Source organism: Camelus ferus, chromosome 5 (assembly GCF_009834535.1).
Source record: "Camelus ferus isolate YT-003-E chromosome 5, BCGSAC_Cfer_1.0, whole genome shotgun sequence".
Classification (NCBI taxonomy): Eukaryota; Metazoa; Chordata; class Mammalia; order Artiodactyla; family Camelidae; genus Camelus; species Camelus ferus.
Genome location: NC_045700.1, coordinates 64,536,719 through 64,556,608, shown reverse-complemented (window position 1 = coordinate 64,556,608; position 19,890 = coordinate 64,536,719). Strand labels below are relative to the sequence as shown.

General features: G+C 36.4%; 1 long non-coding RNA gene across 1 annotated transcript; it reads left to right on the top strand.

Moving 5' to 3' along the window:
• Nucleotides 1-565: 565 nt before the first annotated feature.
• LOC116663725 lies at nucleotides 566-17,978 on the top strand. The gene is made up of 3 exons (XR_004320013.1): nucleotides 566-575; nucleotides 1,784-1,790; nucleotides 17,889-17,978. It is a non-coding gene; the product is annotated as an uncharacterized LOC116663725 (long non-coding RNA).
• The last annotated feature ends 1,912 nt before the right edge of the window (nucleotides 17,979-19,890 follow it).

The following is a 19,890-nucleotide window of genomic DNA, read 5'->3' as shown; positions in this document are numbered from 1 at the left end:
GCTGACTTAGTTAATGGTGAGAAACATGAAGCCTTGTCACTAAGATCAGGTACAGGACAAAGATGTTTCCCCTCACTACTCCTTTTAAACATAGCACTGAAAGTTCTAGCTAATGCAGTGAGACAAAAACATAAAATAAAAGGTAAACAGATTAAGAAGGGAAAAATAAAACTGCCTTTGCTTGCAGATGATATTGTCATCTACGTAGAGAAGCCAAAAGAATTGACAGAAAACTCTTGACTAGTAAGTGATTATATGTTCATAGCGGCACTGTTTATAATAGCCAAGACATGGAAACAACCTTAATGTTCATCGACAGATGACTGGATAAACAAGTTGTGGTATATTATACAATGGAATACTACTCAGCCGTAAAAATGACAACATAATACCGTTTGCAGCAACATGGATGTCCCTGGAGAATGTCATTCTAAGTGAAGTAAGCCAGAAAGAGAAAGAAAAATACCATATGATATCACTCATATCTAGAATCTAAAAAAAAAAAAGAAAAAGAAGACAAATGAACCTATATATAAAACAGAAACAGACTCACAAACATGGAATACAGACTTGTGGTTGCCAGGCTGTAGGCAGGTGGGAAGGGATAAACTGGGGGTTTGAGATTTGTAGATACTGACAGGTATATATAAAATAGATAAACAAGTTTATACTGTATAGCACAGGGAAATATGTGCAATATCTTGTAGTAGCTCACAGTGAAAAAAATATGAAAATGAATATATGTATATTTATGTATGACTGAAGAATTGTGCTGTGAGCCAGAAATTGGCATAACATTGTAACGTGACTATAACTCAATTAAAAAATAAAATTAAAAAATAAGTGATTATAGCAAGATTGCAAGATACAAGATTAATATACAAAAGTCAGTTGAATAAGTCGGATTTGAAATTAAAAACACAATACTGTTTATATTATCATCATGAAAAAAATAATTAGGTATACACCCCACAAAATATGCATAAGGTCTACATGAGGAAAACTACAAAGCTCTAATCAAAGATATCAAAAAACTAACTAAATAAATGAATTCCATGTTTTTGAATAGGAGGACTTAATATTGTCAAGTTGTCAGTTCTTTCCAACTTGATCTATAGATTCAGTGCAAGCCCAATAAAAATTCCAGCAAGTTATTTTTATGGATATTGATGAACTGACTCCAAAGTTTATATGGAGAAGCAAAAAAAAAAAAATAGCCAATACAATATTGAAGAAGAATAACAAAGTTAGAGAATGGACACTTCTCAATTTTAAGAATTATAATAAAGTTATAGTAATTAAGACAGTGTGGTAGTGGCAGAAGAATACACAAGCAGATCAATGAGAACAGAATTGAAAGCCTAGAAATAGACTTACATAAAGATAGTCAATGATCTTTGACAGAGAAGCCAAGGCAATACTATGGGCAAAGATAATCTTTTCAAAAATGGTGCCGGAGCAACTGAACATCCACATGCCAAAAAAAGAATCTGGGAGACAAACCTGCACAGCCCAAGTCCAATGCAGTCTTCGCTTTGGAAACAAAGCATTGGCGAGACACTCTAGCGCTGACCTAATGTCCTCTTGTCTGCAGGGTTCAGACACGTGCCAAATGCTGGATAGTCGGACAGGGCTCTTGTTAGAATCTGGCTTAGCTCAGGAGACTGTACAGGTTGGAGGATAGGACAAGGCTTTATCCCTGTGTAGATCAAGCATCACAGTGATGCCCCAGTGTCTCATCACCAATCATCAGGAATTCAGCTGCTTCCCAGGCCGAATACAGCTCTTTCGTTTTGCAGTGGTTTTCCTGGGGAGGGAGGCAGCAGCCCAGCAAGCATCACAGTTGGTTCTTGGTGAGGGGGTGCTCCTCCCTCACTCATGTGTCACTGTTAGATGACTTGAATTGATAATGTTGATCCTCTGTGAGGTTGACCTGATGGTGATATATTCATCTTACCTTAACAGTGCCTGTTAATCTGCTCAGGGTCAAATTCCTGGAAAGAGTTGAGTGAGTGGAGCAGCTTGTTCCTATATACTCCTGGAAAGCCTCCAGAGTTGAAAGGTACCATTGCCAGCAACCTGCTTTTTTGCTCAAAGGTCCAGCACCTTGTTTGGAGCCTGATAATGATTTGAAGGGAAAGGTGTAAGCCATATTTCTGCTCAACTCGTCTGAAGTTAAGAGGTCTGAAAAAAGAACAAAGCACACATAATGGAATCCAACTCTTAGAGAATGTCAAAAATGGAATTTTCAAGCCAGTTCTTAGAACCTAGCTGTTCAAGTTAGCGTGCAATCTTTTAGCCTTTCTAAATAAAGATTGTGGTTAAAAGAAGGTTTATAAACCTTCACTGAAAAAAAAAAAAGAATCCAGACACAGACTTTACACTCTTTTTAAAAATTAACTTAAAATAGATCACAAACCTAAATGTAAAATGCAAAACTATAAAACTCCTATTAGATAACAGAGGAGAGAACCTGGATGATCTTGGTTATGGTGATCCTTTGTAGATACAACGCCAAAGGCTTGAATTGTAAAAGAAATAATGGGTATGCTGGAGTTCATTAAAATTAGAAACTTCTGTTCTAAAAGGGACAATGTCAAGAGAATGAGAAGACAAGTTATAAACTTGGAGAAAATATTTGCAAAAGACACATCTAATAAAGGACTGTGATACAAAATACTCAAAGAACTCTTAAAATTCAGCAATAAGAAAACAAACAACCTGATTAAAAAATGGTCCACAGACCTGAACAGCCACCTCACCAAAAAAGATATACAGATGGTAAATAAGCCTTTGAAAAGATGCTCCATATCATATGTCATTAGATAAATGCAAATTCAAACAAGATTTCACTACATACCTATTAGCACGGTCAAAATCTGGAACATTGACAACACCAAATGCTGGTCAGGCTATGGAGCAGTAGAAACTCCCTTTCATTGCTGATGTGAATCCAAAATGGCATAGCCACTTAGGAAGGCAGTTTGGAGGTTTCTTATGTAGCTAAACATACTCTTACTAAGTAATCCAGTAATCATACTCCTTGCTGTTTACCCTAAGAATCTGAAAACTTTTGTCCACATAAAAACTTGCATATGGATGTTTAAGCTGCCATGTTCTAACTCAGTCATGGAGTATAATCACGCTCAAGAGTGTATCTGGAGTGAGGACTCTTGTCCGGTACAGCTACTATCCAACTTCAGTCTCAAGCATCGTTGGAAGCCCCACCTAGTCTTCCTCAAAGTGGGTCTACAAACATCAAAATTAGTCTGTAAAATGAGTTCCTTGTCCTAGAATCTTCAGAAAGCCTGGATCAAAAGGGGCCTGGAGACTGAGAATGAGTCAGGTATTCTTCAGCTTAGATTAGGGCCCCTTTTATTAGGCATGTAAAGGTAAGAGGTTGAAGTGATGTGGAGGTGAGAGTAGAGGTGGGAGAAGCAATGCAGGAGGGTGGAAGAAGCCCAGAATATGGTTTCAGGAGCCCAGAGTTAGAATCCAGCTCATCCTGCTCTGTGATCTCCTGGCTATGAGAAACCCTACTGAACAGCTTGTAACATTGAACTCTAAACAATTTTACCTACCTTTCTCCACCATTTTATTGTGAGCCTTTTGCAACTTAAACAATATCTTTATCCATCCAACTTTTAATTTTGAATAATTTTACAGCTACAGAAAAGTTGAAAGAATAGTACAATAAATGTCTGTGTATTCTTCATTAAATTTACAAATTAACATAGTACCATGTTAATGTTATCCCTCTCATACTGTATATTCTCTATACACTCAATTTTCTTCTCAAGCATTTGAAAGTAAGCCGCAGACATCATGGTACTTCACCATTAAATATTCATTCTGTTTTCTCTAAAGACCCAGACATTCTCAGATCCATAATACCATTATCAGAAACAAGAAATTAACATATATTCAACAATGTCATCTGATATACAACCCCTATTTAGATTTCCTCAATTGTCCCAAAAATGTACCTTATTGCTTTTTTTTTTAATCTAAGAATCAGTACAGGTTGCCATGTTTTTTTAGTCTCATTTAATCTAGTGGAGAGCTCCTACTTTTTATTTTTTCTTCCATGACATTAATGTTTCTGGAAATTTCAGGCCAGGTGTCTTGTAGAATATTCCACATAATGGAATTTTTTGTTAGCTTCCTTATGATTAGTTTCAGAGTATATACGTTGAGGGGAAAATCGGTGATCTTGGAACTTTTTGGCAGTTAGGTCAGTACTTTCTTCCCTCTATAATGAAGAAAGAATCTGTATGAGATGCTTTGAGGCCATGGGACTGTTTTTTCCTAACAACCTTTCACCAAGTAGTTTTAGCGTAATTCATGAGTCTTGCCTGTGTTCATTATTATATTGGGAGTGCAATGGTGATTTGAAAAATATATATATATCTATCTATATATATATATCTCATTCTTTCTACCCCTGTTAATTAGCACTCTTCTTTAGAGGAGATTTTGCCACTGCTCTCCTTCTTTAGGTTCCTCTCTCTTCCTCTTTCTCTCTCTGTCTGCCCTGCCTCCCTCCATCTGTTCTGCCAACCCCACCTCCGCCACCTCTGATAGAATATCTCTGTAGATTCATGGGTTTTCTCGTAACAGTGTCTTATAATCCACTGCCATCATTATTGTACTTGATGCCTAAATTATCTCCAGTTCGGCCAGTGGGAGCCCTACCAAGGCAGCAGAGGTGTCCTGACAAGCCCCATTAGTCCTTCAGCACTTCCCTGTTTTGTGGTACAGAAGATGTCCAGGGACTCTTTGTACTTTCCCTGCCCCAGACCTGGAGTCCCCTAACGTTTTCCAGGAAGTTCTAGTTCATTTTAGTGGTAAATGGTATTTAGAAACCAAGACTGAGATGTCATTGCTTTGGGGGTAAAATGAAGTAATTGATGGGAGACTACTTAGTAAAAAAAATATAAGGCGCCACCCTGTCGCGATTGTTACCAGGGTCATCAATCAAGCACTCACTTTTTTGGAGCAGTGCTAAATAGCAGCACCAAAATGAGTCTCCCTGTGTTTAGAAGATAATTAGGAGACACAGGACACGTGTGAAGCAGGGAGGGAAACATAAGCCAGCTTTGTCAGATACAGTGTGGATTCTTATCTGAGGGCTTGAAGAGAGTAAATAGAGCAGAAGAAAAAACCGTTGACTGTATTCTCACCTTTTCCTGAAGTTGCTTTGTTATTCAATTCTTCAGATAGAAAAGTATAAAGTATTCTATAAAGTATTTTATGAATCAGCTGTAATTTTTTTTTTTTAAAAAACCTGAAATGGTCACCTGAAAAGTTATGAGACATAAACGTGTGATTTCTTCTATTTTTACCTTTGCATTTGTTTAATAGGTACAAAAGAACAGTGTAATTTAAAGAATTCTGAAATTTTTAAAAAATTTGCAAATATGTAACTTTTAAAAACTTTTCCTGGTGAAAATAGTACCTGTGTCACATTTGAGGAGTTAGTGTGGTGGCATCTTTGAGTTTCATTGTGGGCAAATAGATTATTGTGGGTTTTGCTTCCTGTAACTTTATTACAAATAAAAAAAACATAGTTGTCTATAATTTAATTTTTAAGATTCATGCTAGAAATATCATTTGATTTAATTTCCAGGCTTTCCTGCTTGTTCTGCATCTCTTTATACTCTCAAATTAAACCTTTTTTTAATGACAATCTCCTATGAGAGCATAGATTATGGTAAATTGTCAGAGGACAGAGATCAGTGAACAGGGGGATGCTTAGCGGCTCATTATTTCTAGGGAAGGAATGCAAAATAGCCAGGATATCCAGGAAATAGCAATTCTTTTGTTTTTAACTTTGCCAGGACTATTTCTTTTGACCATGATGGTAAAGGGAGGGATGAGGATGGAGTAAGGAAGACATACATAGAGACCCAATGGTTTTACAAGTCCTCTCTTCAGAGGAAGCCAGGCTGAAAATGGAAAAGAACAAAGGAGATGTGATTGTATGCTCTATGTTGGAATGTCCTTTACTTCTATATTTTTGGTTTTGCATAAAATTCAGATGGAGGGATGTTGAATGCCTGTGTGTTTGTTGGGCACGCTGAGCTAAGTGAGGAAAGTGATTGGGTTTGAGAGTGCTCTGTTTGACCTGTTTCAAGAATTCCTCATTTTCCAATACTGAGCAGAATGAGCTACTCTTAAAAAGAATTCAAAACATATGCAGAAAAATTGGGGCTCATGGTAAAACTCATCCTAGGTCGGTTCATGAAACCGCTTCAGTTTACTAGCAGTTTGTCCTTGGGGAAGTTATCTAGTCTTTCTGTGTCTCAGCTTGACCCTTACAAAATGGAAATAATAAAAAGAGTTTCATGATAAGGTCCCATTAATATGTGTAAAGTGAAGGCAAATGCTACAGTGAAGGCAAATGCTAAGTACCCAACAAATATTAGCTCTTACTTTTATTATTTATATTTTCCTAAGTAGAAATATTTTTAAAAAATCATTTCTCATCAATATGGGATCATTTCTAAACAATCCAGTCAACACGTGAATAAAATACTCAGTCCTCAAACAATCCTCCTTCAGAGGCCATCTGAATCCAGTTTAGGATTAAGGACACCCCTACCCTCTGTCTACCCCCATGCCAACCTCCCCATCCCAACCCAGAATAGTTCTCTAGCTCACAGTGGAATTTCTTGGCCTCTCTTAAACTAACTCAACAGTAAGTATGGAACTCCGAAGCTCGGAAATCAGTCCCAAGCTCTGTAGACCAAGTTCATGTTAACATATATATATAAGCATATTTGTCTGTGGGTGCTGGCTGTGCTGTCTCCAAATCCCTGATGGAGGTCTGATCCTTAAGATAAAACTGTGAGAGCTAAAGTAATGTTGTACTTTCATCTGACATAAATAGGTTTTTTATTCATCTTATAGTTGCTTTGCACTTGAAAGAGCCAGCTTTTTTCTGTGGCTGCCAGTTCATAAACATCAAGTACAAAACTCGCAGGGAGATGATAGAAATATAGCAAGAATGATGAAGACAACATTATAATTTTATCAGCAATATTTGTAGATTATATTTAAAGTAAATATCATAAATCCAATCTTGGGATCTTTTTTGTATCTTCATTTGACTCTTAGCAGTGTGAAGTGAAAGTTAATTTTTCCTTAAAATATCCTTGATTAGAGCAATTTTTTTCTGGATGTGACCTGTCATTACTGGCTGTAGCTAGTAAAGAAGGGGTGACAGGAAAGAAAACATCAGCAAAAAAAAGAAAAGAAAAAGGGGAAAACAATAAAGTAAGTCATTCTTAAAAAAATGAATTTCTAATCTTAATATAATCTTTAATTATAGAAGACGTTGTGGTAATTCATTATGCTTATTCTTGACACAAATTCAAATTCACACATAGTTTGGCCCCTCACCCCTCTTTTTATAGAATCCCTGTTGTTTTCATTGGCATAAGAAACAAAATAACTTTGCATTTGGTGAAAATTATCTAATTTTTTCCCCAATCCTCTGTTACAATGTTTTTTCAAAGTGTATTCCATGAACCAGTGGCACCAGAATCACCTGTGGTGCTTAATAAATACACACTAGACTCACAGGCCACCTCTGAACTGCCAAGTCCAGTCTCACAGAGGTGACATCCAGGATGCTGGGTGGAGCCCAGCATTTTACCACAGCCCTGTGGAGTCCAGAAAAAACAGTGTGAGCCACAGCCGTGCTCTCCGCTTCACAGTCTTTCCCCCATCAATGGACCTGCAGGGAGTGATGGTGGATTTCATGTCATAACCTTGCAGGGCCTCGTTGCGTAACCTGTTGTAGCTGTGGCTGGTATTGGTGGTGGTGGTGCTGTGACCCACTGGTTCTAAGAATAGAGTTCTTCAGAGTCTTCATTTTGGGGGGCACCTGATCATCAGAACATGAAAGTCCCTGTTCTTGCTTCATATTATTTTAATTTCTCCCTCTTATCTCTGACCCCCACTTCCATTCCCCCTCACCATGTGCCGTCATTGCAATATGCTTGATGGACATCTGTCCTTGGTGGAGATGCTATTCTGTTTATGCCTTTTCCATTCAATACTGTCGTACATTCACCTAGTTCAGAGCTTCTAACAGCTGTGCAGGACCCTGAGACTCCTTCTGCCACCTTTGACTTGTCCTTGCCCCTCATGTAACCACCTCAGGTGCCTTCAACTCCCAGCATCATAAACACTGGGTTCAGCCACCTCACACAGGTTCAGTCCGCTTGTAATCAGGCCTCAAGAGCACTCTCACTGTTTGCTTTCATCTGTTATTAAATTCAGACTTTAAAATTATTTTCCATTGATGGTGTCCTAGTAATCTGGCTGGATAATAGGGATTGAGAAGAGTTGCAAAATCAACGGCAAATGTCTTTAAATTTCACTGTAAAATGAGTTGGATGTGGTTCTCCTTCTATCAGCTATTTCCAGGCATGATTTATAAACTCTTAAAAATATCAGTCATAGTTGGTGCTTCCTAACCCGAAGGGGTTTTTTTCTTATATTTGTCATACAAGTTTGTGATCTTTCTCTTTAAGGCCTTTAGCTCTTTGTTTGCTAACTCTGAGTTACTTAGAATGTGTAACAGAAGTTGTAAATCCATCCTTGCTGGTACAAAACATGTGTCCTATACTAAGGGCACCATTTTTTTTTTTTTTTTTTTTTTGAGGGCACCATTTCTTAATGAAATAGACACTCTTCATACAGAGGTCAGAACTGAAGATTGTGTTCTCCTGTCATTTGCCTGTGTGTAGTATCAGGGACTCTAGATCAAAATGCTACCATTGAATCTCTTGTCTCACTGCACAGATGTTAAAAAGAAAATTATTCCGAGCAAAGATATTTTATGTAAGTAGTCAAGCATTTAACATAAAGGAATGCAGGCAGCCAGTCAGCAGTGAGGAAATGCTCTGTATTGTTCACTGTCCCTCACTGGAGACGCACCATTCACCTCCAGGTGACATTTATTGAAGGTGACATTCTCTCTTTCCGAGATAATCCTCACGATAGGGTGCACTTAATTTATGCTGTTGATGAGACTGAAGTGAGCTCATCTGCATATCATCACTACATGTAAATCCTGAGTAGAGGGCCAGCCATCCAAATTAAAATATTCCCTGTCAAGGACCTGCTGTGTCCGGCAAATTCTGGAGTAATGCTGATTGCAGGTGGTTGGTGAAGATTGATGCTGTTCAAGATTTATAAGGCTGCTTTGGAGGGCACATGAAACTTAAGATTTCTTTAGAACAGTGTCCCTGTTTAAAACTACTCTTGTTCAGACCCAGCTGGGCATTCAGTAATGCCAGCCATTGAATAAGGTCTTTCAAGTGCCTCAGGCTGCCTCACCTGTCAGACTGGCTCACTGGTTTACAAATGAAACCCTGTTTGCCTCCAAAGCGCTTGTTCCTCTAACTCTTCTCTGCCCTTCTCCCACATTCTTTCTTTTCCCCTTTTTGATTTGAGTGTCTTAAGCCTCCTAACACACATCATCAGTTTTCATTTCCTTCTTTTCTTCAGGTGATGCACATAGCACTGCATCAGTCTTAGCATTTCTATGCTTTTTTTTTTTTATCATCTTCACTTCACTCTCTCTTTTTTTTTTTAGTTTTCCTCTATTGTAAAACAAGTTTCTCTTTCATTGCACTTGACATTTTGGGGGGAGGAGGGAGGAGAGGGTAATTAGATTTATTTATTTATTATTATTTTTTAATGAAGGTACTGGGGATTGAAGCCAGAACCTCGTGCATGCTAAGCACACACTCTACCACCGAGCTATACCCTCCTACCCGTTGCACTTGACTTTTAATGGAATGTCTTGACTGCCAATTTCTTAAGCTTTCCTTTTGTGCATTTTTGGTGCATTTAACACAGGTTCCACTTCTCCTTCTCTCATCAGCTAATTGATCAATCGTACATTTTAGTAAGCAGCTCCGAATTAAAAGAGGAAATTATAAGAAAGTTATAATCAGCCTTTGCTGTCAAGAAACCTGTCATGTGAGGTACCTTCTTCTTTTTTCTCATATGGCATCTGTGTGCCCATAGGTGCTCCAGAGGAAGGTATCTATGAATTGGGCATTCTGTTCCCTTTTCTTTACATCTTTGATTCTGTTGGGTTCAAAATAAATAGGTACCATGCTGTGGTACAACGCCCAGTAACCATAATAACCATACACTTTTCCCCCCATCTCCAATTCCATTTTTTTCTAAGCCAACATTCACAAAACAAATTAACGTTATTTTTTGTGCACCAATGCAAAAAGAGTCTACTAGAGATCACAGAAAGAAACTGGTGTAAAACGCACAGAGTCGGCCCTCAATTAACATGAAACCATAGGACCTTGGTAGAGGAAAGTTTGTCTAAATAATTCCTTAGATATTTTCCTGTTTCCTTGACCATGCTCCCCCTGACTGTGGGGTAAAAGGAGAAGGAAGAGTTCAAAAATGGTAGGCAAGGCATAAAGAATGGGAGAGGAAGGGAAAAAATCACAACAAGAATGTGGTGGTTTAAGAGAAAAGTTAGTGGTCTCAGGGATGTGGAAATTTCTTTCCAGACAGATTCATTTGTCCTGATGTTACAATGACTACCTTTGCAAAGAGCATATTTTCACAATCCATTTGAAAAATGTCACAATAGATGCACAATGTCTAGAATAAAAATCTTGAGTAATTTTTTTTCCAGAGTATTAAATAAAACACTCTTATTTCTTCAAATATATGTTAGCTATTAGAAGCGAAAGGGGGAAAAACCACAAAACTATGGAAAATGATATTATAAATACACTATAATTTCAAACATTGCCATATAGAATCCTTCCCACATGAACTCTTTCTAACCAACTGGATGGTACTGTTGAGAAAGAATATTCATTTATAAGCATTGATCATGTGTAATATTTCCTTGTAATTTAAAAGTCAGTATACCTTTTATCTAGTGTCTTTTGCAGCTTAGAAATCTAAAGATAGGATGAAACATAAAAATGCCCCTACTCTTTCATCATTATAGTTCCCCTTTCTTTGCACATAAGGGATTTGCTCTCCATCATTATATTCTTTGGCCCCAATCAATAAGAGGGTTTAGGACCTGAGTGCACATTTAGATATACCATTGAATGTATTCTAAAAACAAAATTTAAAGTGTGTGTAGTTCTGACACACTGTTTTATTTAAACTGTGTAAAGACCTGTATCACAGTTCTTAGTACTATGGTCCATTATTTCTCTCCTGCCAGTCTGTAATGACCCCTGCCACAAGGACTGAAGGAAGAGGAATGATAGGGACTAAGAAACTTCCTATGTTTTTCTTGGTGGATGTCACCCTGGAGTCTTCTCTCCCTTAAACAGCAGATCAAATAAACATGGATTTCATGAATTTTCAGAATGTGGGTTTTAGCTACTCACAAAATAAATTTTTGTAATATATACATTTTCAGAAATCATTTCAATTATAACATTGCATTTATTATACCATCACAGCAGATGTTTTATGATTTGAACTGTGAATATTAAACACTGAGAGGAAATGCTGTAGGAGCTTGCAGAATTTAAGCCTTTTCAGAATAATCTAGTCATGTCAATGTTAAAGATTGCCGAATTCAAATGGATTGGCACTAGCTGACCTCTCAATTACTGCGAGCTTTCCAGTTCTGCAAAGTTGCCGAGTATTGAAGGAGTGACAAAGATTTAGAATATTGAAGTAACTCAATCTTCAGAGCTTGGAGAACAGTAAACAAAATAACTCCTTTTAGCAGCTTTCAGAAAGAAATCAGGACTTAAGCTGTAATGTCACGCAACACAGCACTTGATTTTGCGGCATTTGATTTGTGTTATCCAGTCTTCCATTAAACTGTAGTGTTCCCACTTGAGGAGACATTAGGTAAAATGCAGGTTCACTTCCTACTTCCTAGGAAGGTCAGTCAAGAAATTCATAACTCCTGAAGATGATTCCGCTTGACTGACTGTTAAACGAAAATTGTATTAAGTGAGAATTCCGCAGCACTGATTCTCGTAATTTTCTTTTATGGCTTGCCCATTTCTCCTGTAAGTACGGCTTCCCCATGGGCTGGTTGTGTCTCTGGTGGTGAAAGGAAGCAGTCTGTGTCAACTGCTAGGTGACTGGAAAGATGAAGCTAAATATGCAAATTATAACTAGGGATTAGCAAGCAAGTGAAAAAAAAATACTAGAATTTCACATAGATAACTATTTTTAAAAATCTGAAAAGGAATGATGTACTCAAAATAGCTATGAATACGCCAAAGATGAAAAACCTAAACCTTGTATATTAACCAAGGCATAAACTAAATGAAACACTTATACCATGTGTTTAATCTAGTGATTTCTGAAACTTAAGTGTAGTCAATTGATGGGCTCAGAATTCAGGTTTTTTAGGAGATAATTCATGCTTTTTGTATGAGTTTTAGTCCTACAATTTCAGTTATTTATTCCTGCAGGTGTGAGCTCAAAGAATACTTACTGTGTGCCAGTTACATACCAGGCCCAGTTCCAGGCACCTGGGATACATCAGTGAATAAAATAGGCAAAGAGTTTTGCCTTCATGGAACTTACAAATGAATAAGGAGAGATAGACAATAAAGAATATACATAAATAAATTATATAGTATATTAGAAAATGACAAGTATTATGCAACGTAGGATAAAGGAAATTAAGACAGGGAATTGCAGATTGCAGTATTAAATAGGGTGGTCAGGTTCAGCCTCCTTGAGAAGGTAATATTTAAGGAAAGACTTGGTGGATGGAATGGAGTTATTTGGAAGAACATTACCCACAACCAAAATTTGACTATAAATAAATTTAGATAAGACATGCATTACATAATATGATAGTGATATGATGATCCCTGATGTAACCTTTAAGATTCACCATGGTATTTGATTATTTCTAATTTGATATAATAAAATGAGCTAGTGACTGACTATGTGAGACGTATTTTATTCTTATCACCTATACTCCTAAGACATAGGTTAATTGTAACAAGGTGTTTAAAAACATACACAATAAACTCAAATTGTCAAACAATGAAGTTTTTAAAAAGCAACATAAGCATATATCTCATGCATGTGACTCTATATACGCTACCAAGAAGAGACCAGAGAGTAAATAAAAAATTACAGTGTCTTCCTCAACTATAGGAATGCTTGTGTTCACAGATGTACATCATTTAAATATGAACTGATGGAATCTGAAATAATTCTGAATGTAAAAATTCTTGTTTCTCATACTATCTCTTTTATGCACAGCTAGAGTAATCCATAGTCTACCTTAAGAACTTGTCTTAGAAAAATGGAAAATTCTTAATTGTCTGTTTATTTTCTCTCTCCTCTTCTGATACCTTAGAAGTGTTAAGCTGAATTACAAACTAGTAAGCTCAGACGTCCAGGACTGAATTGCCGTTCTACTGCTAACCAGCTGTGTGTCCTTGGCATATTACTAAACCTAACTGGGCCTATTTCCTCAACTGTAAAATGGAGGTTCCTAACTCTCAGAGTTGTTGAATAAAATAATGTGGTCAAAGAGGTTGACACATTATAGGAACTTAATCATTTATGTTAGAATCATATCTCGTGCTTTTTTATTTGGTCAATATTAGAATAACCGAGCATAAAAAGCTGAAGACCAGACAGAGGCCATGTGTAATATTAAGCATTATATTATCACAGTGATTTTTTTTTTGATATTATGATGATTTTTAAGAAAGGAAAGAGCTTTGTGGCGCTGTGTGCTGGGAGAGTTCATGGAAGCCAAAAGAGGACAGAACTTCAAATGGACCAAAAAGGAAATGTAAGATTTGGATGAAAGAAAAGAAGTAGACTGTTCTTGAAATAAACTGGTGATTATGGTAGGCGTCAGTGGGCAACGGGTTTGTGTGAAAGGAACAGCGTAGGAAGCACCTTCACTGCCTGTGTTGTTGTCACAGCAGTGCAGTTCAGTGTGTATTGCTACAGACATGCAGTTGCTTGACTGGTTGATGTATTCCTAAGATACACGTTTTACTGCACAGCTTTTCACTTCACTGTTTTTCACTTCACAGTCGCCTATTAATTTAAAGTCCATGTAAAATATCTTCTCCCTTTAAGGAAAATATCCCCTTACAACTAATTAACCTTACACATAACCATCTTAGGGCCTTCATTATGCAGCCATGGTTACATGTCACATTTGTAAAATATGTTCATACCAGAACCCTTTTGCATAATGTTCACTATAGATTAAAATTTGTTGCAAACAAAGTTTCTAAGCCAATGGCACCGTAATATTCTATTATTATTATTATTATTATTATTATTATTATTATTATTATTATTATTAAAAAGAATTGCTAGTTCAGTTCATCAAGTCATAATCTTATTACTCTTGAAGAACTACATTGGGAATAAATGTAGTTTATAAACATCTTCAGATGTTGAAAATTATAATGATAGGACAATTGAAACTGTGATACATTGCTGGTGGGAGTGTAAATTAGTATGAGCACCTTTGAAAAGTGTTTGGCAGCATCTAGTAAAGCTAAATATATGTCTACTTTGTGACCCACTAATTCCATTTCTAGGTGTACACCTGAGAGAAAGAAATACATTTAGAATAAGAAATTTAAGAGTACTAGATAATGGTATAGTTATTATTTCTATTATTAATGTTTTAAAGTACGAATTATAGTAATTATAGTCAATTTTAAAAAAGCCATTTCAAAGCATTTTGGCCATGAGACAGTATTTATTAATTATTCTAACTTAATTTAAAGTTATTAATTAATTAATAATTAAATTAATTAATAATCAAAAAATAAAATTTAGCATATTTAACACCAATAGGTGTATGATTTATCAAACAAGCTCTTTCTCAGAATTTAAGAGCTGATAGCCCCATGCTAGATACTTTGCTGAATTCAAAGAAAGTAGAAGGCAAGTGCCTGTTTTAATTTTATTTATTTAGTTTTTTACTAAAGTATACTTGATTTAAAATATTATGTTACTTTCTGGTATACAGCATAGTGATTCAGTTATACATATATATTCTTTTTCATTATAAGTTATTACAAGATATTGAATATAGTTCCCTGTGCTTATACAGTAGGACTTTGTTGTTTATCTGTTTTATATATAGTAGTTTATATCTGCTAATCCCAAACTCCTAATTTATCCTTCCCGCCCTTTCCCCTTTGGTAAGTTTGTTTTCTATGTCTGTGAGTCTGTTTCTGTTTTGTAAATAAGTTCATTTGTGTCATTTTTTTTAGATGTAAGTGATACCGTATGGTATCTGTCTCTGTCTGACTTACTTCATTTAGTATGATAATCTCTAGGTCCATCTATGTTGCTGCAAATGGCATTGTTTCATTTTTTATGACTAAGTTATATATATATACACCACATCTTCTTTATCCATTCATCCGTCAGTAGACATTTGGATTGCTTCCATATCTTGACTATTGTAATTAGTGTTGCTATGAACATTGGGGTGCATGTATCTTTTTGAATTAGATTTTTCTCTGGACATATGCTCAGGAGTGGGATTGCTGGATCATATGGTAAGTCTATTTTTAGTTTTTTAAGGAATCTCCATACTGTTTTCCATAGTCGCTGCACCAAATTACATTCCCACCAAAAGTGTAGGAGGGTTCCCTTACTCCCACACCTTATCTAGCATTTATTGTTTGTGGACTTTTTAATGATGACCATTCTGACTGGTGTAAGGTAATACCTCATTGTAGTTTTTGTTTGCATTTCTCTACTAATTAGTAATATTGAGCATTTTGTCATGTGCCTATTGGGCATCTGCATATCTTCTTTGCAGAAATGTCTTTTTAGATCTTCTGCCCATTTTTTGATTGGCTTTTTGGGTTTTTTTGCTATTGAGTTGTGTTAACTGTTTGTATTTTCTGGAAATTAAGCCCTTGTCAGCCATATCATTTGCAAATATTTTCTCCCAGTCCATAGTTTGGTCTTCTTGTTTTGTTTATGGTTTTCTTTGCTGTGCAAGAGCTAATAAGTTTGATTAGGTCCCATATGTTTATTTTTGCTTTTATTTCTATTGCCTTAGGAGACTGACCTAGGAAAATATTGCTACACTTTATGTCAGAGGATGTTTTGACTATGCTCTCTTCTAGGAGATTTATGGTGTCCTGTCTTATGTTTGAGTCTTTAAGCCATTTTGAGTTTATTTTTGTATGTGCTGTGATGGAGTGTTCTAACGTCATTTATTTACATGCAACTGTCCAGCTTTCCCAATACCAGACAAGTCCCTGTTTTAAATAAATGTATATCCTTTCATGAAAATTACAAAAAATATTGATTCCATGGGAAAGGATGATTTATAGTACAAATGAAAGACAATATTCATAAGGAAGACTGAATATATAGAACAAGGAAATCAATATAGACTCCAAAGATTTTTCTTATGCTTAAATACTCCTACTCATCCACTAATGTGATTTTCACATTTACTTGCTCAAAAAATATTTTTGAGTGCAACTGTGTTTCAGGCACTGTCTTAGAGGTGCTTTGGGTAGATCTGTGCTCCAAACATATAGAAATGACTTCCTTCGTGGAACAGGAGAGTGAGGGAGGTAATACATAGTAAACATAATAAGTAAAAGTTTATGGTATGGCAGAAAGTGATAAGTGCTATGGAAAAAGGGGAAAATGGAGCAGGGGATGAAGGGCTGTGAGAAGGACATGGCTGCAATTTTCATAATGGTGGTTAAGAAAGCCCTGGTTGGGAAAATGATATATGACCAAAGGCTTCAAGGAAGTAAGGAAGAAATACCTCCATTATTCATAATCCTAAAAAGCTTTAAGAAGGGGGAGGGTATAGCTCTAGTGGTAGAGTGCATGCTTAGCATTCACAAGGTCCTGGGTTCAATCCCTAATACCTTGTTTAAAAATAAATAAACCTGACTACCTCCCCCACCCCCACCAAAGTCAAATAATTAAGTAATATAATAATAAATAAATGTAATATTAAAAAATTTAAAAACTTAAAGAGTGAAACAGAAATACATAGACCAATATACTTAAGAAATGAAACCAAGAGTTTTCCAGAAGACCCACAGGGGTAAGCTAACTGAATTTGGAGATATAATTAAATCAGATTCATAAGGATCAGGATCTGAAGTAAAGCAGATGTAACAGAGGGACAGAGACATGATGTCTCATCAGAGTGAGAAAAAGGAGTGTGAACTTGGACTTCTGTTTACTTCTGTGTTCCCCTCACTATGATTGAAGTTCCTTGAGGAGGAAATGTTGTTCCCTTGTTTCCCATACCTAGAACCTATCAAGTGTCTGAAATATGTGTGTGTGTGTGATTAAAATTGGTTAACTGACAAATCGTGCTAGACTACAGTTGTGGTTCATAAGCATAAACATAAAAAATCATGAAAGTCCCAATCATCTTGAATTCTCAGATTATAACATACTTAAAGGCAAGAATTATACTTTACATACAGTGCTTATTCTACAACTGACATGTTAAAAGTAAAAGCTCCTCCCACTAAACAAATGGAAAAAAAGAAAAGAAAAAGAATATACCTACCCCTTCTCATTGACTGCACCAGGTATCCTCAAATATTAAATGACTCCCAAAGACTATTACATATCTTTGGAAGCTGAGCTGTTTTTTTAAACTGACCAAGACCATTATATGTGCTTTGTGAGATCTTGATAAAATTGTGACTCATGTTTCAAGAAATGACAGTCTTGTGCATCATTTTTATGCTCAGAAGTGAACAATAGAGGACAGCATATTAAAACAAAATATTTGCTTTGAAAAATAACCTTAATGTCCAAAAATCACTGAAGACAAAATAGACATTTAATAGAAAGATCACATTTAAAGGGACACTTTTTGGAAAAGAAGCTTAACCACTACATAGGATTCACTGAAACCTGAAGAAACCTGAAATTTCTTGTAATTATTACCGAGGGTGGTGATTTTTTTTTTTTTTTTTTACTGTGATTAATTTATAGCCGGCACACTGGGCACAGGGCAGTAGTGGTGGTATGTTAGACATCAAAAAAGGCAATATGACTCTCCTTATCGATGAGTTAACCTAAAAGCAATGAATCATAAGAACTGAATATTGAAAGAACATTTTAGAAAGGAAATAACTGGTAAAACATCAAGGTCAAAATCCTACTCATTTTTTACTAAGTAACTCACAAAGATTTTTAACAAATCTTGCGCCCCCCAGTGGTTATTCTGAGTGGGTTTTTTCTGTTTGGTTGTTTTGTGTGTGTGTGTGTGTGTGTATGTGTGTGTGTGTGTTTTGTTTTTGTTTTGGTTTTTTTTGGTTTTTAGTTTTAATTTTACATGCGCTCCTAATTTTGCAGCTTCATTATTTTGGGTAACCCCAGGAAGGTTCTCATAACTAGGAGGAAACTTGGGAGGCTGATTCAATTCGATTGCCCAATTTCATGCTCACAGAAAGAATGATGCCAGGGATGCTAGAGTGCCTAGTATATGAAGATTAAGTTCAGGCTCGACAAGATAGGTTCACAAAAGGGCAATCATGCTTGATTCCTCTGCTTGACAGACTAGAAATGAAAGAAAAGCAGTGACATAATTACCCCAGATTCTGCAGACCTCCAGTACAGCACAGCACGGATATTAAGCAACGCTAGTCCTCAGAATGATTGCAGTGCATAATTTTAAAGAGGAAGGTCGCTGCTTTAGCAAGTAAAAGAAGGCTTACAAAATCAAAGACAAAAGATGTTTCTGGAATCTGTTTTGCTTGCAAACAGAATGGAAGAGAGCACAGAAAGAAAGTCAGTTGGTGAAAGAAGAGAAACAGGGGACCTGAACCAGGAAACTGGGATGGTGTCTCTCTGTTGGACCTCCAGTCAGCTCTGTGACCTTGGTCAGATTCCCTGGGACTCAGCTTTCTCCTCTGTGAAACAAAGGGTGTGGACTAGGATGGATGGTGTTCATGAATCTAGGAAATGATCAGAGGCAAGGTGTAGCAGGATCCATCTTACACAAAAGAACCAAAATTATGAAAGTGAAATTAGCTGGTGATAAAAAAAATGGAGAAGAAAGGTGACTGACAGAGAATGCAAATTCATCCAGATACATTCAAAATCTAATATAAAGCTTAAAAGAGATGATTCTTTCCAGAAGGAGAATAATGAAGCATATCATTGCCTCTAAATTTCCTCCACTGTAGTCTCCTTCCATCTCTGTCATCACCTTGTTTTTTTTCCTACTTTCTGTTTCCGGTAACTATGGTGATACTCCCTCCCAGCAACCTTCTTCACAGCTGGCCCTTTTGGTACACATGGAATCTTGCTCCATTCACTGATGCAGGGAGCTGACAATACTGCCAGAATTTATTTATTTATTAACATTTTCCCCATCCTTTCTGTCCAGGAAATAAATGTAGGGAATTATTCCACACGTAACTTCCCTACATAAAGGGCGCTGTAAAACAAGGATACTCAACTGTTAATTTCAGTTGCTAACATAAAGGGGCTACTGATTACGCCAGAGATTCAATTCCCTGCCTTGGTCCTCAGGGACTGCAAAGTCCCAATACTCAAGCTGGTTGTCACCTCCATTTGCTTTTGTATGTAAATGGAATAAAATAGATGGCCCCCAGAAATCACAATCAACCCTGGTTTCCAAATCCTCTTTGTTTTTTTGCTGCATTCTCCCTCATAAGGAATCCATTGCCAAGTGCGTAATTATCACAGTTACAAGGGTATCGAATTTTCCACAGGAAAATATATATAAATATACACATTTCTCTCGTGAACACAGTTATTTATTTTGGAATCTAAATAAGCAATATATGATACTCAGCTTTAAAAATATGTCATTATCTGTCGATGACAAAACATCAAAGAATCTCTGATGTCACGAATGCAGATAATAAAAAT